This window comes from Otolemur garnettii, unplaced genomic scaffold (genome assembly GCF_000181295.1).
Source record: "Otolemur garnettii isolate 467f Iridium unplaced genomic scaffold, OtoGar3 scaffold00020, whole genome shotgun sequence".
Classification (NCBI taxonomy): Eukaryota; Metazoa; Chordata; class Mammalia; order Primates; family Galagidae; genus Otolemur; species Otolemur garnettii.
Genome location: NW_003852415.1, coordinates 19615678 through 19622687, shown reverse-complemented (window position 1 = coordinate 19622687; position 7010 = coordinate 19615678).

Sequence of the window (7010 nt, the reverse complement as noted above, 5' to 3'; positions counted from 1 at the left end):
GGGCCCACAGTGTGCACAGAGATGATGACACCAGTGTGGAGATGAAGGGATCTTATTGCTTTTAATCCTCCCCTTAACCCAGCACAGAGATCACCCCCAGTTTACAGATGAGTAAACTGAGATTCAGCAAGGTTAGGATCTTACCAAGGGTCAAAAACACAGTAAGTGGCAGGGCTGCGATTCAGACCTAGCTCTGCGTAGCTGCAAATTTCAGGTCCTCCAGAGCCCGAGAGGCCATCAGATTTCAAACACTCCATTCCAGCCAAATGTGCATCCAACTCTCTTTCTAGCCCTGGGAAGTACAGGAGCTGTGGCCAGAGATTGATGGATCCAACACACATCAGCTAACGTGGGCCTTCTGGCAAGACTCGGCCCCTCTCAGAGCCTCGGTTTTCTCATCTGTAAAATGGAGATAAATGCTGGTGGCTCTTTCCCCCATTACCACCTTGTGGCTTTCTTTGAGTACACCCTGTCATTCTCTATTCCCTTAGTTTATTTTCCATGCATCATTTCTCTGATCTGGAGGCACATCTTCGGTCTTTCTCCTCGGGGTGCAATGAAGTTCTCCTGCATTAGGATACAGAGGTGTGGACACAGCAGCCTCCTCTGGTTCATGATGGTTTTATTCATTACCAAATCTCCAGCCCTCCACACATCCAAACATGCTTGGCCCAGGAAATATTTGCTGAATTAGTTAGTAATGAGTGACAAATTTAATACAATACACAGAGGCAAAAAAGAATATAGCATTTTATTTCATGTTACTGTTTGGAGTTTTCACCTCACTGGATGTGGCAGATGGGAGGGGGAAAAAAACCCTGAATTTGCAAGTTGATGGTATTGCAAACCAACACCACACACTGCGCTATGGCTACCTGACAGCCCTACGTCCTGCTCTCTGGTTTCACTAGCATCTTTTGGCTGCCTCAGTCCTTTGGGAATAGATGCTTAGTTTTTGAGGCATCTTCCCTGCACCTGCTCCCTCTAGGAAGCACCTATTGTATGCCCAGAACAGATTTCTGTAATCTGCTGCAGGAGATCTGGGCTCAGGTCACCTGGTGTCTTCTGGGTTCTCAACGGTCTTCGTTACAGATGGGCTGGCCTGGGTTCCTTCTGGACAGATGACTGAGACTGTGCCTGGGCCCTTCCAGCCTTTTAGGGTAACCGGTTGACCCCCATCACTCCAGGTGCAAATGACTGGGCTATGGCAGTACTAACCTCCTGACTGCAGCCTCTGCCATGTTCCTGCTCTCTCAACACCAGGCCCACGGGGACTTCTGAACTCTGCAAAGTCACACAGGTGGGGGAGGGCTGCAGCTGCTTCTGTCGGTTTATGTGCCAACATTCTCCGGGGTTCCCTAGTGTGTTTCCAACAGTGTCCTCACCCTAAGAAGGAGGGTGAAGGCACACCCACCGTGCCTCCCAACCCCACCCCTCAACTGTCTCTCTTTTTCTTTTGCCAACAATCCCCTGGGGTCCAAAAGCGGTGGGTTCTCTGCTCCCTCATCCAGACCAGATCCCCACACCCTAACCTTCTCCTGCCCCGTGCCATCCATGGAACTAGACCAGGGCACATGATTTCCTGGAGGAGAATAAAGAACATACTCACTTATTATTTTCACAATATTTTCCCCATTCTCAACCCAATGGTGTGCTCGTACCATGTGAAGTCCAAATGCTGACAGAACGTGTGGTGGGGAGGAGGATTCCCCAGTTGCTCATTCAAGCACAGAGACACGGGGGAGCCTTAAGTCACCACGTGAAGCACGGCAGCGTGGGAATCCACGCTCCAGAGAAATGTGAGCCAAATGCCCATCACAAGCTGTGATTTCTTTTCAGCAAAACACCAGCTGTCACAGGCATTACAATTTGAAGAACAAATGGTGGCATGAATGCAAGGCGTTAACCCCCAGCCAGGCACACGCAGAGTGGGGGTGCCCGGTTAAGCTTAGCTCTCACTTCTGTCTGGGATTCCCCCTCTATGCCAAGTATCTGACAGACATCACTTCCTTTAGTCTTTACAGGAGAGAGGAATTATCATCTCCACTTTGTGGTTGATGAAACTGAGGCTTAGGGAGATGAAGCGACTTGCCCATGGTGAGAGAGCAGATCAGTGAGGAAGTCCAGGATCCAACCCTGAGAACCGACCTGGCTGCGAAGCCCTGTCTTTGTTCCCTCCACCTGCCTCCCTCTGCCCCAGCCCCGCCCCGGGGTAGGAGCTGTGTGCAGACACCCTGCGGTCTGCCAAGCCCCCCCTCTCCCCACCCAGTGCCCCACACCCCACTGGGCAGTGTGATTGTCCTCACCTGGAGAGTGTTTCTGTCCTTCAGGCTTGATTACTTGCCGGTTCCTTTCTTTTCCAAGTGGTCACTTCAAGTAGCTGAAATCAGGGCGTCTGCCAGGCAGCCCCAGGAGGCTCCCTTCTCCACTCGCCTGCAGGGGGCCTGTCTGGGCTGTATAATTGAAAAGCCAGCTCTTTGTTCCCCAAACAGCCAAATCCAGAGCTTCCATAAAGGTCCTGTGCACCCTGCAGGGAAGAGCTGGTGCCCAGGGCTCATCTTGTCCCACCTACGTGACCTTGCTTCTCTGACCAGAGGGATCCAAGGTGGCTGGTGATTGGTCAGTCGTGGGCTGGAGGGAACAGCTCTGGCCTGCCACAGAGTCAGAGCTGAGGGCTGGGCATGTGAAGGGGCAGGAGCGGGCAGAGGAGTGAAGCCAGGAAAAAGAAGGCCAACCTGGGGCTGAGAGTACGGCCCAACGTCGTGCTCTGCGAGCAGCTTGCTTGCTGAGTGACTCTGGGTGAATCCTACCCTCTCTTGGCCCATAAAATGAGAAGGTCAGCCTAAACCAGACGAGGAAAACCACAGGCCTACAGGGCCAGTCAGCTGAATGAGCAAAGCATGGCAGGCCTTGTAAACCAACCCAGTGATGGCAGTATTTCTGCCCAGAGGTTGTTGGGTTGGTTCTTCTTGATTTGGAGGCTGAGGTCAGTGGCAGGAACTGAACAAAACCAAAGCCTGCATATTCCACCAAAGGTATTCAAACCAGAAGAAGAAATTAAAAATTCAGGTTCATCAGATAAAATATGCTGTGTACCATGTTAAGTCAGCAGGCTGCCAGTTAGTAAACTTCTGGGTTACCTTGTTGGCCAGATGAGTGGCGAAGGACGTCCTAATCATTTCACCACCAGTATTGTGTAATAGATAAAGCCTGGGCTTTGGAGGCGCACATACCCAGATTCAAATTTTGCTCTATAACTTAATGAGTGACTCCTGCAAGTTTTCAGTCTCTCTGAACATCTCTAACATGGGGTTAATAAGTGTTCATCTCACACCATTGTTGCGAAGATTAAATGAGATCGCTTATATCCAAAGTGTCTAAGATGCAGTAAGCACTCGTCTATAGTAGCTATTATTATAATTAATTAGGGTCAAGTCTCCCTAGGGCTGAGTAAACTTTCAATAGAGCTCATCATCACACCCCTCAATTCAAACAATTTTAGTCTTTTTTCCTAAAACTATTATGTTAATTGGGAAACTATGCATGATTTAATTTGTGATTCAAAAAAATTGTTTTCATATAAATAAATTCTCAAAGCAAGGGGACAACACCTTTGTCAGGTGAAGTGACTTCATCAAAACTTACCATAGATAATCAATAAACAGAGACATCATTAAGATTGAGCTACTTCAAAATAAGATTTCTCTACCCTATGCTTTGGCACATTTTAGCCAAAAGGGTCTAGAACAAAAAAAAAAAAAAAAAGAAAAGAAAAGAAAAGGGGGAGGAAGCAATAACATGTATTGAGTGAAGCTCTGACTTGGAGTCACACGGCCTCTAGTCTAATGCTCTAATGCCAGCTGCATGACCTTGAATAAGGCTCTTAAGGTCTGGGCCTACATTGCCTCACCTGTGAAAAGGGAATAATAATAACACCTGTCTCACACAGGGGATGGGTCTGAGGAGTAAAAACAATGTATGTAAACTGCTTGGTACTTAGCAGATGCCCAATAAATGGTGGCTATTGTGGTCTCTCTTGGAGTCCCTTCACAGAAGCTTACCGCTTACTCCTGTCAGTGGAAGGAACTGCCATCCTCTTACTTATCATCAGTCATCTCCCAAAGGATTCAGCTTTCATAAACATGGTTTGATACAGTTCCATTGAGTTCCAACCACTCCATTCTTCTTAAGAACCCAACATTACTGTCAAAACACTTAACTTTCCCAATATAGCAGTACATATTTGCAAGTTAACTCTATTAAAGAAGTATAAGAAATTATTTGCATTGTCCAATTAATGGCAGAGGCCCTTCAACCCCAACTTATGAGAGTCTTAGTGGATAACTCATCTTCTTTGGTTTAATCCAATCTTATTTGACCTATTATAGCTTGGAAATGGAGATGAAGTTGCTGTAACCACTTGGTTTCAGATGAAAGTCTCAGGGAAGGGATTTGTTAGAAACATCCCAACGTTGGGCAGAATGACATACTTGCAAAGAGATGGTATACCATGGAGACTGGACACACTCTTGGCTAATGACCATGTTCTGGAGGCCGTGGGTCTTGTAGGTCTTGATTCTGAAGCATTGGCTGAAGGAAAAACCTTATGAGCCTGCAGCTATGAGTTGTCTCTTTGTGATATCTTCATAAAGTAGCAAGTCTTCCAAGAGGTCCGTAGATTCCAGTACAGTCTCCCAAGTACTACCATAGTTCTCTGCCCATTTGAGTTTTTCATCACCATGGATTGCTTCATTTTACAGATAAGGGAAAACAGAGGTCCAGAGAGGTTTAATAACTTGTCCAAGGTCACTCAACTAGTAAGAGGAATGCCCATGATGACAAATCATAAAGAATGAAATCTATGTTTGGACATGGGCCATCCCACCCTTCCCTTGGAAGTATATTCTGTTTACACTCTGAAACCAGTAGTATTCCAAGAGGGAAGGAAAAGTGAGTCTATTCCTTGGCCCTTCTCCATGACAGTAATTGGCGCAGGCCAAATCTAGACCAGGTCAAATTTTGTTGGAATCCCTCTGACTTCTGCTCTGCATTCGCAGCTGTCACCTGGGCTAATGTGAGGTACAGCAGGAGTTAATATGGACAACAGCTGGGAGCATGGTCCTCGGGAGGTCAGACAGCTTGGCTCAGGTCCTGGCTCTGCCCCTTACCAGCTGTATGACCTTGGGCAAGTAGCTTTACTTCTCTAGGCTTAAACATGAGAATAAAAATCATCATCAATAACTTTTATTAAGTGCTAATCATGTGTCAGGTGTTGGCCTAAACTCTTATTTTGCATTCCTTTAGCATCTCAGTAACCTATGAGGTAGGATGTGTCATTGTCCCCATTTTACCAATGCAAGAACACCAGTAATGAAATCCCAGCCCCCCTAGGTGGCAGGGAATATACATCCATGGAAGGGCTGCAGCTCAGTGCTTCTCACTGGTGTTCACCTAGGCCAGGGGTCAGCACACTCCTCCTGTAAAGGGCCAGATGGTAAATATTTTAGGCTTTCCAGGCCACATAGTCTGTTGTGTCTCTTCACCTCTGTCTACCATTACAGTACAAAAGCATCCACAGACAATATGTAAATGGCAAGTGTGGTTATTTCTAGTACTTTATAAAAACAGGCAGTGGGGCCAATTTGGCCTGTGGGCTATAGTTTGCTGACTCCTGACCTAGGTGAATGGCTTTTCCCTCTACCTATTAAGGCCAATCTTACTAAACTTCTATATGCCTCTTCTCCTCCTGACTTTTTTCTTCTAACTTCTTGAGCCTGACTTGCTTGAGGGATGACAAAGGCAAAAAAAGAAGATGATGACACTGGAAATTGTGAGTGCAGTCTAGGCAGGGAGGAAGCCCTGTGGTCTCTATCAGCCACTGAAGTGGCTGGGTGCCAAGGGGGACAGCATCTGGTTGTGTGGCAAGAAAATGGGTCCCAGTTCTCAAGAGCAAAGAGAGATTTGCCTGGGTAGGACCAAGACCCCAGAACAAAGAAACAGGTTTAACAGTGTGAAGCATCAAGTGGGGTCTCAGTACTGTGGTGAGGGCTTGTCTCCAGCCCTTGCAGGGGATGCAAATACAAAAGGAAGTTGAACAGAAGTTCCTTCAAAGAACCAGGCAAAGAAGATGGGGCTGGAGAAGAACTGTGTAGAAGTTTGGACCGTCTCTGCTGGTGGGATAGGGCCACCAAGATCCTGGCTGTGTGGGCTTGAGACCAGCTCTGAGCCCAGATGGGGAAGTCCATAAAACCCCACCCTGGGGAAGCAGCCAAGACCTCCTCCCCCAGGAACTCCTGCACAAAAAGAGAATGTCATAATTTAGCCCTCATTGAGCCCATTGGGTAGCTCAAGAAAGACCTGCTGCTCAATTTAATCCATCCAATTCAACAGACATTAATTAAACATGAGCTATGTGCCAAACCCTGGGGATACAGAAATAGTGCATACCCTCAAAGTTGTCACAGTTCACAAGAGAAATAAATATATGCACAACTTTACTGTAATACGAGACAAAATGTTCAAGGAAGCATAGCCAAGCATGACTGGGACGGAGGAGAGTTCTGATGGGGGAAGGCCTTTCACAAGAGTTCATTAGGAAGACACCAAGAATGAGCATTTCTCTACTTTTAATATAGAGCCTGATTGGTTCCCTGCCAGTCTTCTAAAGAATGAAGATCTGCCACTCTTTCTAGGGCTCATGTGAAACCCTTAAATATCTGAGGATTTGTTTTCCCCTGAGTAGCACTAAGAGAGGAGACCTCCCAGAAGAGAAGGGAAGCCTCTTAATAAACAAACATTTAAAAAAAAAGAATTGTCTCATGACCTCACAGTCCTTCTTAGAGAATGGACTTCAAATAAGTCATGTATCCCTCTCATCAGATGAACTTATAAGAAGCCCTTTCCTTTTTATACTTGCAGATTTAGAGGAAGTTAGAAGTCATAAAAGTTTAGAAGAAATGGTTATCAGGGGCTAAACTCTAGCTCTATAAACTGATTTTAAAAAACCCCAG